At 48.5% G+C, this 25,048-nt stretch overlaps 1 long non-coding RNA gene across 1 annotated transcript; it reads left to right on the top strand.

Moving 5' to 3' along the window:
• The first annotated feature begins 5,868 nt into the window (after nt 1-5,868).
• LOC129402140 (uncharacterized) lies at nt 5,869-24,804 on the top strand. Its single transcript, XR_008628562.1, has 2 exons — nt 5,869-6,372; nt 19,368-24,804. It is a non-coding gene; the product is annotated as an uncharacterized LOC129402140 (long non-coding RNA).
• The last annotated feature ends 244 nt before the right edge of the window (nt 24,805-25,048 follow it).

The following is a 25,048-nucleotide window of genomic DNA, read 5'->3' as shown; positions in this document are numbered from 1 at the left end:
ATGCTTCCGTTTTTCATCTGTGAATGAGGCAGACTGCTTCCTACTCAGTGGAGTGGTTGTGGCAATAAACAGTATTTTCTGTGTAGGTTTGTTGCTGAGATGAAATGGGCCACAGAACGTAAAGCACCCGGAACTCTGGCCAGAGAACGCCTAGGGATGGACTCACCATTGTTGCTCGGAGCAGACTGCCGACAATAAATGATCCGCTCTCCCTCTCGGAGTTGTCATCCCACGTAATGGGCAGGAGGAGGCTTAACAGGAGTGGAAGGGTGAGGTCTCTTCGGCCACCGCCTGGTCATTTGGAGAGTGCTTGTGGTCACATTTGATGTCATTTCCTGGGTGCGGGTCTCTGGCTCTGGAAAGAAACAAGCACAGCGTGGGCAGGCTTGGAGACCAGCATCTGTGGGAGGAGGTGGGACAAAGGAACAGCAAAAATAGGATTTTTCTTTCAATGGATGGAACTCACTGTTCATTGAAATCAATTAATGAATAATCAAATAGTGAATTAATCAGGATGCTCAATCTATAAAAGAATTGCACTTACTTTATTTTGCATTCCCCTGGGATTTTTATTGGAGCCTGTCGAAGGCAACTCGAAGGACGTTTCTTCCTTTTCTCCCCTCAGCTACTTATCCGCACCTTCTCTGCACCTGCGTGCCCTGCGCTCAATAGCGTCTCTGAGGAATGAGACGGAGCCCATAGGAGCCAGCTTGTGACTGTCCTGATGCCAATGGAAGAGGGGGGAGGGGAGTCTAAACTCCCAGTCCATGGAAGAGATAGACTTCACGCCACAACTCTTGACCTGTGTGAACGTAAGACCCCCACAACCTCCAGGCGAAGCATCTTCTCTTGACGCTCAATCGCCTCAGTCGAAAGATCCTAAGCCCTGAAACATACAGTTTGTCTCTGCAGACACGCAAAAGGCCATTCGCACCCCCCACGAATGGACATACATTCACATACCAGGTGACAGTAGACCCAAGGGTCATAGGACTGTGTGTTTTGTGTATCTTTTGTGTACAGCGATCTCAATGACATAGATGGTTTTAACTTGTTTGTTTGTTGTTGTTGTTGTCTGCTTTTTCATTTGGGGGCTTACTCCTGACACTGTGCTCAGGGATCATTCCTGGTGGGGCTTGGGGGACTCTATGGGGTGCCAGGAATTGAAACCAGGTCAGTCATGTGCCCTACCCACTGTGCTCTCTCTCTGGCCCCCAGAGCAGGTTTTACCAGAAGGCAGCACAGTAGATTTATGATAAGTGGCTTCTCTGGCCTGAGCCTGCCTGTCCAGGGAGCGTCCATGAGCAGAGGCCCATAACTCACTCCTTCCACCCCCCTCCACCCTTCTAGGAGTGGGTCCTTATTTAAATATCACTCGACCCTCACAGTCATTTTGGGAGGACAAAACCAACCGCTCTCTCATCCAGTTTGGAACCCTCTGCTGACTCTCTTGAAGCCTCTTGTTTTGAAAAAGTCACCTCTGGAGACCCAAGTAGGTAGGAGCCAGAGACTGGGCCGGAGACAGTGCTCAGTGGGCTGAGTGCATGCTCTGTCCGTCGGAGTCCAGGGTTTGATCCCCAGGACCATGTGGTTTCTGAGCACCAAGCCAATAGGCTGGGTGCAGCCCCTGAGACCGCTGGATGTGACCTCCAACCAAAAGAACACCACTGTAGCACTGTAGCACTGTCATCCCGTTGCTCAGCGATTTGCTCGAGCGGGCACCAGTAACGTCTCCATTGTGAGACTCATTGTTACTGTTTTTGGCATATTGAATACACCACGGGAAGCTTGCCAGGCTCTGCCGTGCGGGTGAGATACTGTCGATAGCTTGCTGGGCTCTCCAAGAGGGGTGGAGGAATTGAACCCAGGTCATCTGAGTGCAAGGCAAACGCCCTACCCGCTGGGCTATCGCTCCAGCCCAGCAGAAAAGAATACCAGAGAAGAAAAACAAACCTAGAACAATAAAGCTTCTAGGAAATAAACCCGTGGCATCCTTAGAGAATAACTAGTTGGGGCCAATACATCAATGAGTCTCATACAAATGTGTGGTGAGACGTGGGTGTGCGTGGGTTCTCCCCGATGCTGGCTGCTGATTGCCGTGGGTCGCTTTTGGCGATTCCTGAGGGCTTTGTAAAAATGGCACCTTGATGATCTTCAGAAGAAGGTGCCATCGTGCAAATCCCGATATTGTTATTCTTTGAGCACTCATTTCTAATTGGCTTTCTGTTAAACACCTCAGCAAGCTGAATTAAGTCAGTATGATTACAGTCATTAAACAAACGCCGGGTAATGACTGCTTTCTTATTTTAGCCGTCCTCAGCCCACCAAGGTTCTGGTGAGAGCTGCAGATCCACACACCTCACAGGGAGGTGAGGCCCGTCTCTGCCACGGAGCCTGCACTGGGCACGACAGTGGCCGGCCCAAAGGCCCCTGCTCTGTCCATTTCACTGTGTGCCGTTCCTATCGCTCTCACCATGCCTTCAGTTACAACTGACTAATTCACTGCATCTTACCAGGGGTGCGGGGCCATTCCTGCCTGTCTGCTTAAAAATAAAAGGAGAGGGAGAGAGGATGAGAGAAAGAGAGACAGAGACAGAGAGACAGACAGAAAGTGAGAGACAGAGAGAAAGAGACAGAGAAGGAGTGTGGGTATATTTATTTGTGTTATTGGCTTTTTAAAATTATTTTATTTTTATTGCATCACCATGAGATACAGTTACAAAACTTTCATGACGGAGTTTCAGTCATACAATGACTGCACACCCATCCCTCCACCAGTGTCCAGCACCAATGTTCCCAGTATCCCTCCCGCCACCTCCACCCCTCTCGTCCCCTGCCTCTGTGGCAGGCACCTTCCTTCTTTATCTCTCTCTCTACTCTGGGGCATCACGGTTTGCAATGCAGACACCGAGCGGCCATCCCGTCTGGCCCTTAGCCTACTTTCAGCAGGCACATACTCCCGTCCCGAGCGATCCCTCCCACCATCACTGAGGGAGTATGTTTTTAAAAACCCCAAACCCGGACAGGCATTCGCTTTCTGAATCTTCAGACGCTAAAGTCACCGAAGAGATGGGGCAGGGGTGGGGGGGCACGAGTGAATGCCCGCCTGCCCGCCGATTATAGGTTGCCAGCGCCCTGGCACCAAGGGCCTGCACAGCGGGCTGTGAACAGTTAAGTCCCAAGGGCTGAGTGTTAGAAAGCAGCTGCGGAGCCAGCAGGAAGTGAGGCCGAGTCAGGCGTGGTGGCTGCCAGGGCCCAGGGGCTCGCTGCCAGGTGCGGGTAGAGGAAGGCGGCACCCTGGCCTTGGCGTTCAAGGGCATCGGCCTGGTGCCACCTTAGCCACCGGCCAGACTTGGCCCGGGACATTGAATGATAGCTCCTGGCAGGTCAGCTGACTGCCGAGTTAGCTGCCTGAGTGCCCACCCATGCCAGAGCCTGGCCACTGGGCACCAGGCAACGGAGTTTTCTGGCTGCCACCAGGAGCCTGTCCCTGGTGGGGCGGGAGGCCGGGGGCCGTGGCCAGCAGTCGGACAGCCTGGGGCGGGCATCTCACTTGGCTCTGGCGAATTTGCAGGCGAGCAGAGAAGAGGATGCACGTCTGGGTACCTGCTCCTGGGTGGGGGTGGGTCGGGGTCACCCCGACTGGTTCCCCCAGCGCCCTGGGGCCCCACCTGCAAGGAATAAATAGGACGGAGGACACAAGGCTGCTCTGGGTCTGGCTGGCTGGGGCCTGGCCCGCCCTGTGGCCTCCGAGTGGCCCTTGTGGCTCCCAAATCAGGCCGGTCCCCTGGGCGGGCACGGACCTCCCCTTCCCACACTCTTCCTCCCTTAGAACCGGGTGTGGAAAGAGCGACCAGCCCCGCTGACCTAAATCCATCTCAGATTCCCTCTGCATGTGGGACAGCTGTCCACGCGCAGGGACACGACAGCCACCCAGGAAGAGTTTCTGCTACAGTGCCCGGGAGAGTGGCTGTCTCTATTCCACTCTCCCACGAGCTGCTGCTGATTGGTCCGAGACGGGCGTGTCGCCGGCCCCTGGCACGGGGTCTGGATTTGCTCCTGCCTCCCCGGGTTCAGCCTGTGTCTGCTCGGGGAAGGCAAGCAGGGGGCCGGGATTGTGCCGCGTCAGGACTGGCCCCTTCTTGTCTGCCACGGGGCTGGCCCAGGCTGACAACAAAGGAGGCAGAGACAGAGGGGACCAGTTCGTCTGCGTGTGTGATGTGAACGGAACATCACTTCTTCGTCATGCTGCTTATGTGTGCGTGTGTGCGTGCGTGCGTGTGTGTGTGTGTGTGTGTGTGTTTAATGCATCGAATCAAAGTACTTGCAAGAGATCGTCCTGTTTTATTTTTTAAAATGATTTACGAGATGGTTGTTGGTGTCCGTGTGCATGTGTGTGTGTGTGTGCATGCGAGCGCGCGCTTCATGCATCGAATCACAGTACTTGCAAGAGATCATCCTGTTTTATTTTTTAAAATGATTTAGGGGATGGTTGTTGTTGGTATCTGTGAGTCTGTGTGTATGTGTGCGCGTGCGTGCGTGCGTGCATGCATGCGTGTGTGTGTGTGTGTGTGTGTGTGTGTGTTTAATGCATTGAATCAAAGCACTTCCAAGAGATCATCCTGTTTTATTTTTAAAAATGATTTAGGGGATGGTTGTTGGTGTGTGTGTGTGTGTGTGTGTGTGTGTGTGTGTGTGTGTGTGTGTGTGTTGGGGGCAGGGGTGGTGGGAAACAGCTGGTGGAGACAGCAGCACATTTAAGTTATATCCTCTCTGAAAGGCTCGGGTTTTGTGACGCCGAGCCTTAAGAGACGGAACCGGAGCAGAGAGAGAGAGAGAGAGAGAGAGAGAGAGAGAGAGAGAGAGAGAGAGAGAGAGAGAGAGAGAGAGAGAGAGAGAGAGAGAGAGAGAGAGAGAGAGAGAGATAAAGAAATACAAATGACAAAGGTACCGGGGACGCCGTGGCTGGGCTGTCAGAGCCGCCCCGCCAGGGTGGCAGTTTGGCCAGGGCTGGGGAGTGAATAATTCATAGGCTGAGATTACCCTGCTTCCACCTCTCCGTTCCCAGCCGGCCTGAGCGGAATCGCTAATAAACTTTTCAAGCTAAAGTCAAATGCCCGTTCGAAAGTGGCCGAGCAGCAGCTGCTGCGTGCCCGCGGGAAGCTCTGGCGTGTCTTTGACAGGGATCCAGGGAGAACCTCTCGTCGTCACCCCGTGCCAAGCCCGGGGAAAACGCCTGGGATTACAATCGCAACAATAGCGTGCCAGCCAGCCGACGATGTCCCGTTCACCTCATTTTCCCAGGCTCACGGTGGTAGCCTTGTGGGACCCCCGCACGGACCCCCTCCCCACCCCAGCCCCCTATCTCCCCCCTGCAGCAGTGGGGAATCTCTCTCAGGAACGAAAGTGAGGGGTGGGGGTGGGAACACCTCCTTCCCCACCCCCCCTCATCTCCCAGCACCATAAGAAGCACTCTCCTAGGTAAATGCAACCTCTTTCATCTGCATTATTTAGGGGGGGGTGTTTTTTCCCCCATGCCCGTCCCTCCACCTATTTGGGGGTGAGGTGAGCTGGTTCTGTAGCCCGGGCTGATTCTTGGGGGTCCAGGAGAACATCGCTGGTTTCGCTGAGACACCCCGACTGTTCGGGGTTAGTATTGACCAGGACCGAGGCAAAATTTGGGGGAGAGAAGTTTCCAAATGCAGCCGCGCCACAAAGTCTGTCTTTGTCTGTTCTTTGGCATCCTCCCGTACCCCCCCCCCCAACCCCCCCCGCCCCCCTTGCTCGCTTTCAAGTTCAGAGATCCTTCCGGGGAACGATAATTCTGGTGCGATGTGTTATTAGAACAAACACGGCTCCGATGGGAAAGCAGCTCAGGGGATAACGTGCAGGAAGAATACGGGGCAGCTTTTTTCTCGCCAAGCACATTCGTCGGCTGGGGGACGCGGCGCAGGCTGGGTGGGACTTCGGGGCTGTCTGCATCTGCCACCCCCACCTTGTCTGCAGAGGCAGAGGTGGTGGTGGGGGGGGGAGAACTTTGCCTCTGCCAGGGGGATGGTGGCACCCTCGAGAGAGGGTGCAGGGAGCAGCAGGGGAACGCTGACGAATCGTGCCCCTGGCACTAGGTGGTTTTCTCCGAGCTGCTGCGTGCAGATGGCGTGTGGGGTCCGGCGCGTCAGGTGACTCAAGTTTGAGGCTGGGAGGTAGGATTTCTGAAGAATGCCGTTCCTGGGGAAGGCAGGTGGGTTGGCAACACGCCTGGCTAATCTTGGGAGCTCTCTGCCGGCGACCCTTCCCTCCGGGGCAATCCTCCTCGCTGCCTCGGACCCTCCCTCAGCCCCCCGACACCCCACCTGCCTTTGTCAGAAGCAGGTAAGTTGTCTCTCGGATGAATCTGTGTCACTGATGATGTTCTTCATTGTTTGGGGGTACGGGGTGGGGGCAGATGGTTTCTATGTTATGCTCTCTATTGTATAGGTAACTCTGTGCCCTTGGGATCACTAACAATCTCCCCCAGCCCCTTCCTCCCCCCTTCACCTCCATTTCTTCTAGCTATAAAATGCAAGTGTGGTACCAAATGATTTGAATATCACTTTGTTCCCTTTATCTAAATACATTCAAGGTTTCCATGCTTCTCAAAGGAAAGGGGAGAACAGTTTTACTTACTAAATAATTTGCTTAAAAATAGTAAGCAGTTCGCTAGATACCAATTGTTACCCCACTGTTTTCTTTAGATAGCTCCCATTTCTAATACTGAACTTATTCTTCTTATCTTTCGAGAAGGCTTGGCTTGAGTGACAAAGGGCTTTTCACAGCTCCACGCAGCCTCTGTGCCAGGGTTTTCTTTTTCTGATTAAAACAGGGCCTCGATGTCTTGCAAGATGCTGTTCGTTTCTGGCCTCTTAGAGCTCTTCCGTAGTCAAGGTCTGACTGGACAAACTGGTTTGTGTGTCCGATGTCTCAGTAATATAGTTTTCCTAAAATGATCCAAGTCTCACTGGCATGTTTGCTTACTTTTGGGGGACTCTGCAGCTCATTGTATTCACGTGATAAACATAAAAATGTATAAAGCTTCTAGTTTTATGATTCCAGTGTTGATGCTCTGTATTCTTGGAAAAGGAGAGATTTGTTTTATTCATTTTTGAGGATGCAACTGACACTAACACGGGGATGTTAGTACTTGATAGTACTGAAATATACTTTTTTTTGGCTACAAAAAAGAATTCACATGCCAGCATTTCTCTGCTGGTTTTATTTTTTCTCAGACTATTGATGTAACTGAATACAAATGAACATTAGATAACTTGTGACCTAATCTTGACAGCTTTTTCAGAAATTATGGCCATAGTTTAGTCTAAGGATAACTTCTGACTGTTCTGTGTTTTGAAAGAGTAGAGATCAACGGTGAAATGATGCCAGCAGGGATTAATTTGGAGGACCTCTCAGGCGACTGCAGTGTGGCGTAACACTGTTTTGTAGTTTTTTGGGTTTGGGTGGGTACGGGGAAGGTGGGCAAGAAATGACCCCGCCTCCTCCCTCCTAGGTCCAATCACTGCAAAGCATCGGCTGCATCAATAGGAGGGGTTTAAAATGTAAATACTCAGGACCAAGTTCTTGGAATGCACGAAAAGTGCTTTTAAGATGGAATGTGTACATCTCGTTTAATAAGTGCGGTCTTTTCTGGACATCAGTGAACTTGAGATTTCATTACATTACTAGGATCTACCATAGGGTGAAAATTGAAAAAAAAAAAAACAACAAAACACCAACTCTTCAGGGATAAAGGATCTAAATCCTTGCCCAAACAGGTATTGACTAGCTAACAGTTATTAAAATGAATAGTTGCATTTTATATATAGTCAAACAGTCAATTTCATAGCTGATAAGGAATTCAAGAACAAAGGCGTGACGTATTGTTCCTTTAAGTTGTAGAATGAAATGAAACATGCCTTTACAGAGACCCAACATTTATGCTATTTTGCCAGAGAGAATCGTAGATGAGACCAAGGAAGAAGCAGTTCAAAATAAAGGGAGGAGGGGGTTAGAGGGATGGGGTGGTGGTGGGGGTTTCAGAGAAAAACCGCAGAGGATAGAAAGCTTGTATAGCATGTGACCGGGGCCACATTAGTTCAGATCCTGGCACCACACGTGGTCCCTTGGGCATCACCAGACATTTCTCCTATGCACAGACCCAGGAATGACCCCTGAGCACTGTCTGGTAAGGTCCCTGAATAGAAAACCAAACTGAAAAAATAAAAAAAAAAACAAAAAAAAATTAAAAATAAGGGAAGAATACATTATTTCATGGGCCTTAAAAAGAAAAGATCACAAACAATTGAAAATCTTGTGCCTTTGACTTTTTTGTTTGTTTTAGCTTTTTGGGTCACACCTGGAAATACTCAGGGGTTACTCCTGGCTCTGCACTCAGGAATTACTCCTGGTGGTGCTTGAGGGACCATATGGGATGCCAGGGATCAAACCCAGGTTGTCCTCATGCGAGGCAAACACTCTAGCCGCTGTACTATCGCTCCAGCCCTGAATTCTTTTCAAGTTTGTGTTTGGGTCACACCTGGTGAAGGAATAGCACAGTGGTGGGGATTGATGGGGTTACCACACCCAGGCACACCTCTTCAATCCTCTGTACCCTCACTCCACCCTCCACTCTGTGGACTCTTTTACATTAAAAACATTTTTTATAAGGTAGTCCACGATATTTTATTACATTTAATATTCAAGCACCAATCCCACCACCATGACACCTTCCCACCACCATCTTTTGGACGTTTCCATCCTCAACCCCAATCCTTGACCCAAAGCAGAACCGAAATAATTTATTTTGCATTGTTTGTTATGAAAAAAACACTGAAAATGCTTCAAAGAGTTTTCTTTAGAGGAAAGAGTGTGGAGATTGTCGTATTTCACTGAGGAACCATTAAGCCCTTCTATAAGCAATCAGGAACATGTTGTTAAAGGTTGAGCCTTGTGTGCATATATCAAAAATTTCCCTCTAGCGGTGGTTGCCTCCTGCTTAATCCCCATCAGATGTGGTATGGTACTCTTGGAGCATGGATGGTGTGAGATGTGAGTTGTCGTTCTTGGCCGCACTGTCCAGGAATAGGTTCACTTGTGGGTGAGGCTCGGCTGCCCGGGCTGGGTCCCTTGCGGTGGGGAGGGATCTCACCCGCCCCCCGCCCCCACTCTGGGGTGCCCCAAGTGAAACAGCCTGGCATAAGGTCCAGCGGCATGGGTATGGTGTGTGTCATGGTGTCATGTTATGCTCCCTTCAGGAAGGGAAGGACATGCGACACTGAATTGCGGCCGAAGATGAGATTATCTGATGCCAGCTATGGATTCTTTTAACTTCTGGTTTTATTTAGGGGCTACACCGGGTAGTAATCAGGGACTACTCCTGGCCTGGCAGCATTTGGGGGGACCATGTGGTTGTCCAGGGCTTCTCACATATAAAGCAAGTGCTCAGCCCATCTCTCTGGCCCTGTGTACTATTATTTTATTTTATTTAATTTATTTATTTGGAGGGCTGGAGTGATAGCACAGCGGTAGGGCATTCACCTTTCACGCGGTCGACCTGTGTTCGATTCCTCCGCCCCTCTCGGAGAGCCCGGCAAGCTACCGAGAGTATCGCACCCGCACGGCAGAGCCTGGCAAGCTACCCGTGGCGTATTGGATATGCCAAAAACAGTAACAATAAGTCTCACAATGAGGGACATTACTGGTGCCCACTCGAGCAAATTGAAGAGCAATGGGATGACCGTGACAGTGACAGTGACAGAATTTATTTGGAAGTCAAACCAAGTTGATTTGGAAGACGTTAAAGGAAGGGGAAGGAGGGAGAGAAAGTGAGAGAGAGGAATACATTTAGGAGAATATGCGGGCTTCTCTGAAGGCGGGGAGAGCCCCTACACACACCCCAGCATTAGACAGGAAAGCATGAGAGTCCACATCTCAAGGGGGAAAGAGGGGGCAACACATGTGCTCGGCCATGTGGGTGCAAGCAGCACATGGGCTCTGGAAGCAAAAGTGCCTATGTACTGTCAATTTAAAGAGGCTCTTCTTCCTAGTAAGTCAATCTTTCCAACATTTGATAATAAAAAGTTTCCAATAGAAAAACTGAAAACGTGTGCACACCCATTTACCAACGCCCTAGTCTGTACAAATAACATTACTCCATACTTGCTTGTGTGGATCACACACACACACACACACACACACATATATAACTCCCCCCCCCCCACACACACACACCTTCATCCATCCATCCACCTTATTATTTGGATGCACTTCAAAGTAAATTTTAGCCATCAGTAGCCTTTCTTCTCAGGCTAAGTGGCTGCTGAACTATTTAGAACTCAACTGTTTATTTACCAATGCTTCCCTTGAAGTAACAGACATAGGTGATGAAGATACTCTTTGAGAAACATTTCCTGCTGTTTCTTTCAGGCCTGGGCACTCCTGAGGAGTGCTCAGGGGGTCCTGGGATTACTCCCGGGTGGGGGTGGGGGGATAATTGGCCAGCCAAGCCTGCAGCTCAGTGCTAGGACCTGCCTATCTGGTGTTGCTTAAGACCTCTAGTGTCTGGGACCGCCAGGGCTACTCAGGCAGTGCCTGGGGCTCCCAGAGCCACACCCAACAGTGCTCAGGACCTCCAGGGCTATGCATGGCAATGTTTAAGGGACCCCATGGTACTGGGGATGCATCCGGGGTGGGCTGCATGTAAGGCATAAGCCCTACGCCCTGGACTATTTTGTCAGCCCTACTACTCTCTCTTCCATGGCATTAACGTTGATGCAGAGACTGGCAGGGTGCAAGCCTCTGGGAATGCTATGTTGTAAGTCGGAGGGTACAAACCCCCTGTTTGTGGAAGGAAACAGGCTCTTCCTGACCTCAGCCCTGTCACTCGGTTAAGGCTTCACCTTCAAGCCAGGAACTCTAGGGAATCTGGTGTCAGGACTGAGGTGAAAGGTCGGGGCACAGTCAATTGATTTCCAGGGTCTCCTGAACACATTTCCCCTCCTCCTGCATGCCGTTGCATGCTCACCCCGATTTCCTCTTGAACATCATTATCCTCCCTGCCTTTCTCTGTGCTCGTTCTCTCGTTCTCATTTCCACTTTCTCCCAAGTCCTACCCCCACCAAACAAGACCCCAAGTGTCTTGAGTTTGCAAGCAATTTGAGTGCGTGCAGTTTCGGGGAAATGGTGATAAGGAATAAGGGAACCCCTGGAGGGGATGGAGAATTTGCACAGTCAGTAAGCTGCTTCCCTAACTCCGGCACCACATATGATCCCTGAGCACAGAGCCAGGAACAAGCTCTGAGCACCTTAGGGTGTGACCCCCCCAAACCAAAAACTCAAAAAGAATCCCCAGAACTCTTTTTTTGGGGGTCACACCCAGTGATGCTCAGGGGTTACTCCTGGCTCTGTGCTCAGGAATTACTCCTGGTGGTGCTTGGGGACCATATGGGATGCTGGGGATTGAACCCGGGTCAGCCGTATGCAAGGCAAATGCCCTACCCGCTGTACTATCACTCCGGTCCCGATCCCCAGAACTCTTGGAAGGATTTGCTTCTCCTGGTCTTAATAAAAATAGATGAGGTTAGTTGTGTCCTTGTAAGATGTGTCACTTTCCAAATGCATCTCTTGGTTGCAGTATATCTATATTTTTTAATTTTAATTTTGTTTAATTGAATCACAGTGAGATACACAGTTACAATGTTGTTCATGATTGGGTTTCAGTCCTATAATGGCCCAACACTTGTCCCTTCAAGGGACTTCAACTAGGGACATTGGTGGTGGTGAATATACACAGCATTGTTTCCTTTGCAAATCAACTTCTTATCAACATCCAAGAAGTATGTCAAGATGGGTCATGACTTCACTCGAGCTCAAGACTCCAGAAAAGGAGCCCGGACTACACCCGGCCTGACTCCCCCATGCCCCCCACCCCATCCAGCATCACAGCTCTGAGCCAGTCCGTATTCGTACAAGATATGTCAGTGAAAATCGCATCATTTCTGTGGGTAACTGCACAGAAGCCTGAGAAGCAAGAGAAATCTCAGCCAGCACCCTTGGGATAAGCCTATGATATAGTGCAACGGTCATGATGCATTCCTAAGTTTCAAAGATCCAAAGATCCGACTGAAATAGTGTCTTCTACTCTGTAACCGACTTTTCCAAATGACCATATCAAGACTCTATCCCAGTCACTGAAATATACATATATATTGGGCTTTCGCCTTTCACACGGCCAACCCGTGTTCGATTCCTCGCCCCTCTCGGAGAGCCCAGCAAGCTACCGAGAGTATCGAGCCCGTGCGGCAGAGCCCGTGCGTATTGGATATGCCAAAAACAGTAACAATAAGTCTCTCAATGAGAGACATTACTGGTGCCTGCTCGAAAAAAATCGATGAGCAATGGAATGACAGTGACCCATATGTTTATATATTTACACACACACACATAGACATAGCCCTGGGGTCAGAGCGATTGGAAAGTGGGTAGGGCATTTGCCTTGGACATGGTCAACTGGGGTTTGATCCCCGGCATCCCACAGGGTCCCCTGAGCACCACCAGAAGTAATTCTGGAGTGTAGATCCAGGAGTAACCCCTGAGCATCACCAGGTACGCAAACAAACAAACAAATGACCCAACTCGAGCCCTTTAGTAACTCTACCATTCCATTATACAACTGCTTTCATTGCACAATCAAATTTTTCCAGATTATCCCCATTACAGGTGCGACTGGGTGATATTACACTTCCTTCTGTGACTGTGGGAAGCAATAGTATAGTGGGTGAGGTGCTTGCCTTGTACACAGGGAACCTGGGTGTGATCCCCAACATCCCTTGGGGTCTCCTGAGCACTGCCGGAGTGATTCCTGAGTGCAGAGTCAGGAGTAGCCACTGAGCATCACTGCATATGGTTCCCCATTTAAAAAAACAACCTTAGAAGGTGCTGAGAATAAGCAGAGCCTGTTTTGGGGTCTGCAGGTTCACCATAGAACCCCAGAGCCCTTTCTTTCCTTCTTTTCTGAGAACCACAGAGGGCTGAGCGCTTGTGGCCCTCTGGCCTTTCCTTGATCCCAAGGGCAAGTCAACAGGCCCTTGGATTCAAAGGTGTGTGGGTAGGGAGATGACTCAACAGGAAGTCCTGACCACCAGAGTCCGATAGGAAAGGGCTGGAGGCGTTGACCTTCTGGAACCAAGAGGGAATTGGGCCAGGTCAGAAGGAGAAGGGTGGAATATTCCATGCTTAGGAGCCTGGATGGGGTTTCCCTTGGAAAAGGATTCCAGAGGAGGTGAGAGACCCGAGTCTGGGAACCCGCTGGAGGCCTGGGGATTCTTTGTCATCCCTACAGCTGCACTGGGTTCAGAGGACTGAGGTGCTCTCTGCAGAGTGCTGGGCACCGCCAACCCAAGAGCCAGAGTCTTCTTAAAGGGAGCTCCTGGGTTTCCCACAGCCCCAGGGAAAGGTTGAGGGAGACAAGGAGCCCGAAAGAGTGTGGGTTCACCCACCCTCGCTGCTCATCAGACACCAGCCTTAACTGATTTTCAAAACATTCAAGGGTACCGGTGACGTGGTGATTTGTAAGACATACATATATAATCCTTATGAGACTCTTAAGAAACATTTGGCCACCTGAGTGATGAAAATAGAGTTCTTGGGGGCTGGAGTGATAGTACAGTTGGAAGGGCGTTTGCTTTGCACGCGGCTGACCTGGATTCCGTCTCCAGCATCTCACACGGCCTCCCAGCCAGCAACCCCAGGAGTAATTCCTGAGCACAGAGCCAGGTGTGGCCCCCAAGCCCCTCCCGCCCAATTCTTTCTCATATTTGGCTTGGTTTTCCTCCATAGTTTCTGGCTCACAAGTCCCCAAAGGCTAGGGATTTCCTACATATTGAGAGTGATCAAGTTTATTTATTTATTTATTTTTTTTTTGGTTACGGAGGTGAGGTGGCTTTTGCAAGCATGGGAGAACAGAGCTGATTCCAAGAGAATGTCTAGTCCCAACCCCAGACATCTGGGGGCGAAGATGGAGAGTAGGGTTAGAGATTTAGCCCAACAGCCAATAGCCAATGAATAAATCTATGACTAATAAATTTATGACTAGGTATTGAAGCCTCCATAAGGAGGGATTTGGGGTTAAGGAACTTGTGGAGAACTGGAGAGGGTAGTGCTCACGGAGAGTGCATGGAACCTCTCTGCCTCTTTCCCGTGCGTTGCTCCAGTCTATGCAGTACTTCCAACTGACAATGGAGACGTTACTGGTGCCCGCTCAAACAAATCGATGAACATTGGGACGACAGTGCTACAGGGCTACCTCTGTAGTTAACTGGAGGGAGTCATGTGGTTTCCTGCGTTCTGCTAGCTGCTCCAGTGCAGGAATAGAACTGGAAAACAGTGTTCCAGGAAACTCTGATGGAAAGCCAATTGGTGACAAATGCAGGGAATGGAAGTTGAAGGAGAAGTCATGGTAGTCTCCATGACTAACAGATTGGTTTGGGGGTTTTGAGCGACTGAGTTCTCAGATTTCCATCCGAGGAATCTAAGACTCTCTGGAAGAAGGTGTCAGAGCTGATCAGATCTGAGGTGAATTCTCAGGTGACTGATGGGGTCCAAGAATTGTTTTCGGGTATGGGGGAGGCCTCACACACTCCCAGTGGAGTTGGGTCCAAGAACCCTTAAATGCCAACCACAAATCGGGGGACTTCAACTCTACCCCAGAAGATGCCTTTATGTCTTTGTAATCTGCCTAATTATTGCTCACGCTAACTGCCCAGAAGATTGAGATTGCTTAAAAAAAAAAAAAATCCCTAAACCAAAAATGAGGCCAAACCGTTCAAAGCTTTATCTCTGTTGTTTTTATACTGTGTCTTGCTTCTCGGTGCCTGGACTATTCAAGTCCACTGATTCTTCTGTTTATCTTTCACAAAAGGTTGTTAGGAAAAGAAGGAAAAGCAAAATTACCCAAGCTAATTGATCATTAAGTATAATCGACCATTAAGTAGAAATTTCCATCTATAATCTACCCTATTCGAGGAGACTTCAATTACTGAATGACTTCATTGATAAGTTCCAGATAGTTAATCATAAAGTATTTAAGCAAACAACATAAATTTCCACTGGAGAAAGTGACATCTACTTTATTAGTTGTACAGATCGATGAGAAATTATCTCCAAGATGGAGAATAAATAGGCATTATAAGTAAACATAAGCAAATCGGAACCAGTACCTCAAAACCTGCTGAAAAAAAAAAAAAGCTCACAGAGATTTCACAGGAAAGACTTAGAGCAAATCTCCACTTGCTGCCTTTGTCTGACCTTGGACAAGTTATTGAACTTCTCTGGACTTCAATTTCCTCTTCTGGAAATTGACAAGAGAACTTGCTATGTGGGGAACCAGCTTTCACTCTTGCTATGTGGGATATCAAGGAACAAAGTAGGGGAATAACAGCTGCCCCAAAGGAACAGAAACTGAGAACCGGTCTTCAGTGGGAAGCTTCTCACAGGAGGGGGGAGGGCGCGGGGGGGGGGGGACCCTGAGCAGCAGTGGAAGGAGGTGGTCATCTGGTGGAGGTGGTGCTGCTGGGATGTGGCCAGTATTGTAAACCTAGAACTTCAAAAAACACACTTAGAAAAAGACAAGTGTTCAGACTTGCACTTGAAAAGGACTCATGAGCACTGTCATCTGCATGCATGACTATCTCTATGTTAGTCTCTGAGAGCAAGACACACTCCAGGGCACACCGTGGTGTCTGCCATCCTGACTCGACTGTAATCTGGCCACCTCATTTTCCTTGCCTCTTCTGGTGCAGAGGAGTGGGGTGTTTGGGTCATATCAAGTAGTGCTTGGGTTACTCCCCACAGTGCTCAGGAGACTCTGTGGTGCCGGGGATTAAACCTGAGCCTCCCACATGCAAAGCATGTGCAGACAGTCGTCTCTCTGGCCCCCTTGATTTTCATTCCTGGTTTGGGGGCTACACCTGGCGATGCTCACAGCTTGCTCCTGGTTCTGAGCTCAGGAATCACTCCAGACAGGGCTTGAGGGACCATGAGGGGTGCTGGGGATTGAAGCCAGTGGGAGGGGCGAGGTAGTGGGGCTAGCCATGTACCCTTCGGAAAGTGTTTGTTCTGTTTCCGTTTTTCTCACTGCAGAGAGAGTGACGGCTACCTTGTAATGCTATGACATGGTGTAGCTATCTGGAACTCCCACCAAAAGAACCCCAGCTCGGAGGTTGGTTCTCAAGAATCCTTGAGAGGAACTGAAAGGAAACCAAGAGATCTTTCCGGGCACCTTCCATAGAAGCTGCTGTCAGGTGAAATCCAGAGCTTCTGGCTATCGGAATTCGAAGGAAACCAATAAGGCTCCCTCAGCCATCCAGAAAGGTCATGAGAAAGTCATATGCAGGAAAGAGATGATTTGTTTGGTTATTGTGAAACTGATATCAACTCCTGGTATTTAAGACACGAGAAGGGAAAGAGAGCGTCTGTTGTTGCTGCTGTTGTTGTTGTTTGGGGGGCCACACCCAGGGGTGCTCAGGGCTTATCTCTAGTTTTGTGCTCAGGGTTCACTCCTGGTGGGGCTCAGGGACCACAGGCGGTGGTGGGTTGAACCCCGTTTGGGGGTGTGTAAGGCAAATGCCTCTCCTGCTGTTCTATCACACAGGTCCTTGAGAGAATATCTTTGAGATGGTCTTTGAACCATGGTGAAGAAAAGGGAACGTATTCCGTCTTTTTTTTTTTTTTTATGCTTTCTGGCTGACAAGTATAGGCTGGCTGGAATCGTTGGTAGGTTTGTAAAGTTCAGGCCCTGGGTGCACCAAAATTGCATCATATTTGCAAATCTTGTGTAAGTTCACAATAAGGCATTGTCTTCTCTGCTCCGGGGCAGGACTGTCTGGAAAAAGTTAACTCTTGCCATTGCAGAAGCCGGTGTAGCCAAGAAGACAGCAGCCATGGGAAGCAGGAATCGAGCAAGGGCTCTCAACACGCTTGCCAAGTGATTTACAAATGTGTTTACTTAAAACAAGAGGCTTTTTGACACATAATCTCATATGATATGTCTCGAAGGGTTCTGTGCCCCTGCTGGAGTGTGTCCTCATCAGAGGCTGGCAAGTGCTCCAACTTGCCCCATGGGACTTTGGCTTGATCTAGAAGCCTTTTGGTCAACTAAATCTTGACTTCCTGATATTTCAGTGGCCCTGTCTTGACACACCTGAAGCCATCTTTGGAATGAGCAAACAACACTACCCTGAGATGAGAGAGAGAGAGAGAGAGAGAGAGAGAGAGAGAGAGAGAGAGAGAGAGAGAGAGAGAGAGAGAGAGAGAGAGAGAGAGAGAGAGGGAGAGGGAGAGAGAGAGAGAAGAGAGGGAGAGGGAGAGAGAGAAGAGAAGGAGAGGGAGAGAGAGAAGAGAGGGAGAGGGAGAGAGAGAAGAGAGGGAGAGGGTTAGAGAGAGAAGAGAGGGAGAGGGAGAGAGAGACAGACAGACAGACAGATTTTTTTTTTTGCTTTTTGGGTCACACCTGGCGATGCACAGGGGTTACTCCTGGCTCTGCACTCAGGAACTACTCCTGGCGGTGCTCAGGGGACCATATGGGATGTTGGGAATTGAACCCAGGTCAGCCGCGTGCAAGGCAAACGCCCTACCCGCTATGCTGTTGCTCCCCGAGACAGAGAGATCTTATTGGGGATCTTTTGGCTCTGTTGATTTGTTTTGTATTTCACCCTACATTGAGGGTGCTGTTGCATTTCACTATAGCTCTGCTTCAGTGAATCGAGTCATCAGACACTTGATGGAGTCATCTCGCCCAGGGGCCAGGCAACTGAACTGTCTATGGCACTCACCAATGACTCCTTCTGAACCTGCAGATTCCCCAAGGACAGAGGCACTGTGTGCCTTGGAGGCAACACTGAGGGCTTTCAAACATCTTCCCGATGCCCACCAGTGAGCTCAGTGGTCCCAGCCCCACTCTGGGGCTCTCAGTTCAGGAAGAAAGAATCTATTTTTTCCTACTTCCAATGAAAGTACTTTTTGTCTTCTAAATTATAAATGAGAAATTATTGGTCTTCTTGCAGCAAACAGGACAACTAGACACAACACCCATCCCTCATTCCATTTTTCCTTTCCTCTTTCCATTATAGAAGTGGGGTGGGGTTGGGGAGTTAACTATACCTATTTCCAGCTTCCTTTGTAGCCAGAAGTGAAGATATGAAAATTCAGGCTAATGTTCAAGAGAATAGTATTTGCTGTGGGTGCTGGATGGACAGATACAGCTTGAATCAACTTCTGTTTTCCTGAAAAATCACGGTAAAAATGTTTGGCACTACCACTCTTCTTCCCCTCCCCCCCTTTGTATTTGAAATACAGGAATAATGAAATACAGTGGCCAACTTGGCACCAGGAGGGAAAAAAGGCTAAAAGAATCGCAGAGACATTAGCTTTATATTTTTAAACTAGTGATTAGTCATATTTTTAATCCACTGTGGACTACCACCGACCTCCAAGACTGTGATGAAATGTCCTATTCTTCTGGCTGCATTTTCATTGCCATTAAGCTCAGTTCTCTCTGGAAAGCATCCTGTAGAAGCTTTCACATGGCTCAAGAAACATAAACCTATTTAACATCTCAAGGTTGGGTTCTGTTTTTCACTAAGCTCCTCCCTTCCCAATCAAATCAGATCCTGGAGGCAGGGGTGGCTGGCTGATGAGGCAGGTGGCTAGCTGAAGGCTGAATGGGGGTGCAGAGGCAATTCCTCAAAATAAGAACTAGTATATTTGACTCTTCCTTTCACAAGAGTTTTCAGTAGCATGTGATGCTGTTTGACAGCGTTCTGGTGGGGGTGGGGATGGGGGCAGTGATAGGATTTTGGACCACACCAGAGGTGCTCAGGACTTAATCCTTACTCCCAGTCAGGGATCATTCCTGGTAGTACTTGGAGGATAGGCTGGAGCAAGAGCACAGCGTTAGCCTTGCATGCGGCCAACTTGGGTTCGATTCCTCCACCCCTCTTGGAGAGCCCAGTAAGCTACCAGGAGTATCTCATATGGCAGAGCCTGGCAAGCTCCCTGTGGCATATTCAATATGCCAAAGACAGTAACAAGAACTCTCACAATGGAGACGTTACTGGTGCCCACTCGAGCAAATCGATGAGCAAGGGATGACAGTGATACAGTGACTTGGAGGATCATGGGATCATCTTGCATGCACCTTAACTGTTGTACTGGCTCTCTTCCTATTTGACAGCATTTTATCTGCAGTAGAACATCTGTGAACTAATGTCAATCTTGTGACTTACCACCATTCCCTACTACGCTCATGTCCTGTTTTAACTCTTTTGTGGTCCTTTCAGGAATGCTCACGATATCTCCACCAGAAGCTGATTTCATTCCAAGAGGACCCTGTCTTGGCTTCTGTGTCAAAGCAACTCATCTCTTTACATTGCAATGAGATGACAGCAAGTAAGTCACAAATTCAAGCTCCAGCTCCAAGTTTAGCTTTTTCTATCACATCTGCAGTTGTTTTCGTTGCTGAAGTCATGAACCTCTCAGAGTCATCGACAAGCATGGGAACAACTTCTTCCAAACTCCTAGAAATGTTGACATTATGGCCTCCTCCCCTGGGTCCTTTTGCGTTCAGAATGAAGAATCATTTCCAGAAGGTTTCCAGTGAATTTATCCAGCTTTGTCAGAGGACTCACTCTCTATGGCTATGATAGCCCTATGGAATGTCCTTCTTTAAGATAACACTTCATCCAGGGAGTAAGTTCTTGATTCATGGATACAGAATGAATATTGTATTAGAAGGTCTGACAAGGCGATTCATCTCTTTATACTTCCCCATCAGAACTCTTGGAAGACCAGGTGGTAATATTTGGATCATGATTTTTTTCTTTTCTGAGCATGAAGTCTCAACAGTGAACTTAAAATATTCGTCAAACCAAAAATGAAGAGATAGTCCAGTGGGTAAGGCACTTCCTTTGCATGCAGTCAACCCAGGTTTGATCCCTGGCATCCCATATTGTTCCTCAAGCATGCCAGAAGGGATTCCTGAGTGCTGAGCCTGGAGTTACCTCTGAGGACTGCCACTTGTGACCCCCAAACAAAACAAAATAAAAATATTCAACAAAACTTCTGATCTACAGATGTGTTGTCATCTGGATTTGGTGATTCCAATTCTAGAGCACCGACAGAGTACTTAGCATCCGGAATGTCTCCAAGACTTTCAGAAAGGTGCAATAGGGATTCAACTTGCAGTTGTCAGATGTATTAGCCCTCCAAAGAGTCAGATGTTTGAAGTCATACACTGGCCTTTTCTCTCTAGATGGCATCTTCTTCCAAAAAAGCGGATGTGTGTCTATATTGCAAATCTGGTGCTCACGGTAGCCGTGAGCTATGGTCTTAGCCAAGATTTCTGGGAAATGTTCTAAAGTTTATAATCCCAGCAAAGGCTGCTCACCTTGCCTTTGGATACTGCGGCAATGGCTCCTTTCTCTCAGGAATCAATCTCTTCCAGCTGTCTACCTGTCTTCTGCAGCTTCCTCAAGTCTTAGTCTTCAGAGAATTGAAGACCTCTAGGGTTGTGCTCCCTCTTAAGGAACGCTGTGGCTGGTGTGATCACCTAACCAGACCCCTATGGCTTTTTACATATTGAGACTGGCACTATCATTTATTTTTTAATTTTTATTTATTTTATTATTTATTTATTTATTTGCTTTTTGGGTCACACCTGGCAATGCACAGAGGTTACTCCTGGCTCTGCACTCAGGAATTACTCCTGGCGGTACTCAGGGGACCATTATGGGATGCTGGGAATTGAACCCGGGTTGGCTGCGTGCAAGGCAAATGCCCTACCCGCTGTGCTATCGCTCCAGCCCCCTGCAGTATTAGTCTTGATGGTTACTTAGCAGCCACTCTCCTTGAGATTCCAGGAATAATGCAGAGGTGGTGATCTTTCTGTTTCCTTCTCTCTCTCTCTCTCCCTCCTCTCTCTCTCCTCTCTCTTTCTCACATTGCATTTGACCAACCCAGGCCTGGTCCCAGCACTGCCAGGTATCACTCCTGACCAGAGAGAGAGCCAGAAGTAGCCCCTGAGCACTGTCAGAGGTGGTCCCCAGATCCAACTTCATATTTATGTATCTGGGAACCGCTCAACCACAAAACAAAGATATTTTAATAGTGCTGCACCAGCCATGTACCCGTGTAAAAGTTTTAAAATCTGCTGGGCTTATTCCTCCTCTGTCCTGAGCCACGCCCCCTCTACTGTGTTGAAATTCCAGACACGACATCAATATCATCTGCTTTGTAATTACGTTGCCATGTTCCTATTTTTGTCATTTCCACAGTATTTCTACATTCACTGGCACTGATCAGCCCTGTTAAGCAAAGAGGAATATTTTGGTAATTGGAAGAATTCCAGCCTGTGTCAATGATGGAATCGTGCCCTGACACGGTAGGCAACGCAAGCCACCTTCACATTTTGTGAATTCTCACGTATCTTAAACTTTTTTCTTTTTCATTCTGATTCTCATGCAGTGATCTGTCTGCTTCCAATTGTTGTTGTGTGGGGAGTGGCCCGAACAGCACCCCAGCAGACTAGAAACCTAGAGTGGCTGATCTAATTGTTCCAAGGCCCAGCCGTTCCCCACTCTCTCTCCCTCTTTGGGGCCTTCCTAATCTTCGAGACAGCAGCACTGAAAGTCGGCTAATGACCAACTCCGAAATGGTTTCTACACGTTCAAGCAAAAGGAAGAGTCACCTGCCCCTATCAGTGAAAATCTCAGTGAGGATCCTGAGAGCTAAGGCAGGCTGAGAGCTAGGCCTTCTGGACTCAGCAACCAAGCTGTGGGTGCCAAGTAAAAGTTCTAGAAGGAAATTAGTACGCCCCTGATCACTGACACCTTGACACTGGGGAATTCCACCGGTGACTTTCACGTGGATATGGCTTAATAAATGACAGTGCCAGGGGCTGGAGTGATAGCACAGCGGGTAGGGCATTTGCCTTGCACTCGGCCAACCCGGCTTCGATTCCCAGCATCCTATATCATCCCCTGAGCACCGCTGCCAGGGGTAATTCCTGAGTGCAAAGCCAGGACTAACCCCTGTGCATCGCCAGGTGTGACCCAAAAAGAAAAAAAGAAAAAAAAAGACTAATACTGCATTGCTGTCCCGGACACCTGAAAACGATGGCAACTTCACAAAACCCAAGAAAGAAGAGAAGTTTCTTCTAGAAGCAAGTGTAGGTTTGGGATCTCCAAGTGCAGCCTGGGACTTGGGGCTGCATCTTTTCATTGTCAAGATGAGACTTTTGCGGGGACAATTGCAGTGTTGAAGAGTCTCTGTTTGGGCTGTAAGTATCGATCGTTTAATGGCCCCCAGTTATCAGCAATACTTCCTGGAAGCTGACGGGTGCACCGGAGTCCTGCAGGAAGCCTGCCCAGGAGAGGGAATACAGGAAACAAATCAACACTGCAGAATTTGGGGTGATAACGTCTTGGGTAGCACTGACCCTCAGAGAGCCTGCAAAACTAATTTCCTTTGTACTGTGGCTCTGATTTTCAGCAAATTTTTGGTTTTGCACATACAATTTTTTTAATGATGCACTTTATATAAAGATTGTAATCAAACTCCATCATCTCTTTTGGGGGGTGGAGGAGGCTGCCACAGCCTGGAGTACTCAGGGGCTTTAAAAACTTTGTGTTCCAAGATTAGTCCTGGTGGTGCTCAGGAGACTGAATGTGGTGGTGGGGAAACACCTCCATTGTGAGACTTGTTGTTACTGTTTTTGGCATATTGAATACGCCGCAGGGAGCTTGCCAGCCTCTCTGAGAGGGGTGGAAGAATTGAACCTGGGTCAGCCGAGTGCAAGGCAAATGCCCTACCCACTGTGCTATGGTTCCAGCCCCAGAATTATCTGTAGCAGAGAATAACAGAGCAAGGGAAATCAAGGTATCAGGGTGGGGGTCAGGGGGGGACACCTAGTGAAGATAAGGAAGGAAAGAAACTGTGAGGGAGAAAGGACAAAGAAGAGGACAGAAGGTAACAAGGGCACTAGGACAGGGACACATTGGTGATGAAGATGTGTGATTTGACTCCTTATCTGCGCCATAAAACCAAAAACACTGAAAGCATGAGAGCCAAACGATAAAAACCAAACTTAAAAATATGCCTGTCACAGCGGCAGGCTGGGGGGTGGGAAGGTAAATGGGTACATCAGGCATGGGAAGTTGACGCTGCTGACGAGTGAGGTGTTGAGAAGCTGTAAGCCTGAAAGCCAACTAGGAATAACTTTGTAGATCATGACGGCTAAATTTTTAAAAGAATATTTTAAAAATGCATTGTAGCACTGTAGTCCTGTTGTTCATCGATTTGCTCAAGTGGGCACCAGTAACGTCTCCATTGTGAGACTTATTGTTACTGTTTTTGGCATATCGAATATGCCACGGGGAGCTTGCCAGGCTCTGCGGCGTGGGCGGGATACTCTCAGGAGCTTGCCGGGCTCTACCCCTGATGTATTCAACATGCCAAAAATAGTAACAACAGCTCTCACAATGGAGACATTACTGGTGCCTGCTTGAGTAAATTGATGAACAATGGGATGACAGTGACAGTGTTATTAAAAAAAATGAGTCTGATGTGGACCTGCCTGGCAAGAACTCCTGAGCTGGTCACATGAAAAGTAACTGACGAAGCACTGATCTCAACTTTTCCCTAAAACTACACAATCGTAAGGAGAAAAGGAAATTGAACTCTAGATGCAGAGTTGACATAACAATACTAAAGGAAGCTTCTGCACTCATAGCAAATTGTAGCTTCCTAGAACCTGACTCTCAGACACCTATGTCTGCATATCTTTACCTGTATATTTTACCTGTGTCTGCATGTATATCTTTACAATATCTACCACAATGCATGTGGGGATGTAGATGATAAAATCTCCCTGATAACTTTTATCTTTCACCACCACAAGAGATGATGCATAGACTGAAATTAGACTTGTCAGATAAGGAACTGTTTCTGTTTATTTGTTGGGGGTCCACAACCACCTTAGGGCTATTCTGGACCCAGTGCTTGAATGCTATTCCTACGCAGTGCTCGGAGACTCGTGTGGCTTGAACCCAGACTACCTGCGTGCACACCAGCCGTTTGGGTCCTGTCTCTGGCCCAATGAACTGCTTCTTTCTCAAAAAGCAGTCAATACATTTACCAGTCTTGTTCCAAGGTGTTGTTGAAACAGGTGTTTGCGCGTCAAAGAGGAATATGTGTTTACTAAAAGCTGCTTGGAAAATGGGCGTTGCCCTGTGAATCCCCTGTCATTCCACTGTGGTTTGGTTTCCACTTGAAACAGCCACATCTAGAAGCCTGCGCATCCCAACCAAACTTTTCCCAAAGCCCAAGATTTAAGTGGCTTTCTTCACCAATGGACTATGTCAAGAATAGCAACAGAATTTTTGCCAATATTCAACGCGAAGTCCCAACACAGGCCAAATGCATGATCTTTTAGCTCATGTAAATCTTCACATGATTTACAGTGAAGAATTCATATTTTATTTTTGTCTTGGGGTCGTGCCTGGTGATGTCAGGGGTCACTCCCTCCCAGCTTTGTGTGTAAGACTTGCTCCTTGCAGTGCTTGGTGGGAGAAATAGAGAGTGCGGGGATCGAAATGGAGTCAGGCACACATTAGAGAATTTACCCCTGTATTTTTCTCTCTGGTCCCGTTGTCTCTTTTGAGCTGAGGCTTCAGTAAACCTGTGCAACTGATCTACGGTAATAGAGGACAATCTCTCCTGGTTTGGTTGGTCAGTCTTTCATTTTGCTAAGGCCACATGCTTCCTTCTGTGTTTATTTTATCTCCCTTGAGGGAGGGGTGTTGGGGGGGCCATACCCAGCAGTGCTCGCGGTTTATTCTGAGTTCTGTGCTCAAAGATCCCTCTGAAGATGCTCGAAGGAACCATATGCAGTGCTAGGTATCGAACTGAGGTTGACTACATGCGAGGCAAGTGCCTTAACCCCTGTACTATCATCACTATGGCC

The sequence above is a fragment of the Sorex araneus genome, chromosome 2 (assembly GCF_027595985.1).
Source record: "Sorex araneus isolate mSorAra2 chromosome 2, mSorAra2.pri, whole genome shotgun sequence".
Classification (NCBI taxonomy): Eukaryota; Metazoa; Chordata; class Mammalia; order Eulipotyphla; family Soricidae; genus Sorex; species Sorex araneus.
The sequence above is the reverse complement of the archived record's forward strand: the minus strand, read 5'-3'. Positions and strand labels throughout refer to the sequence as shown.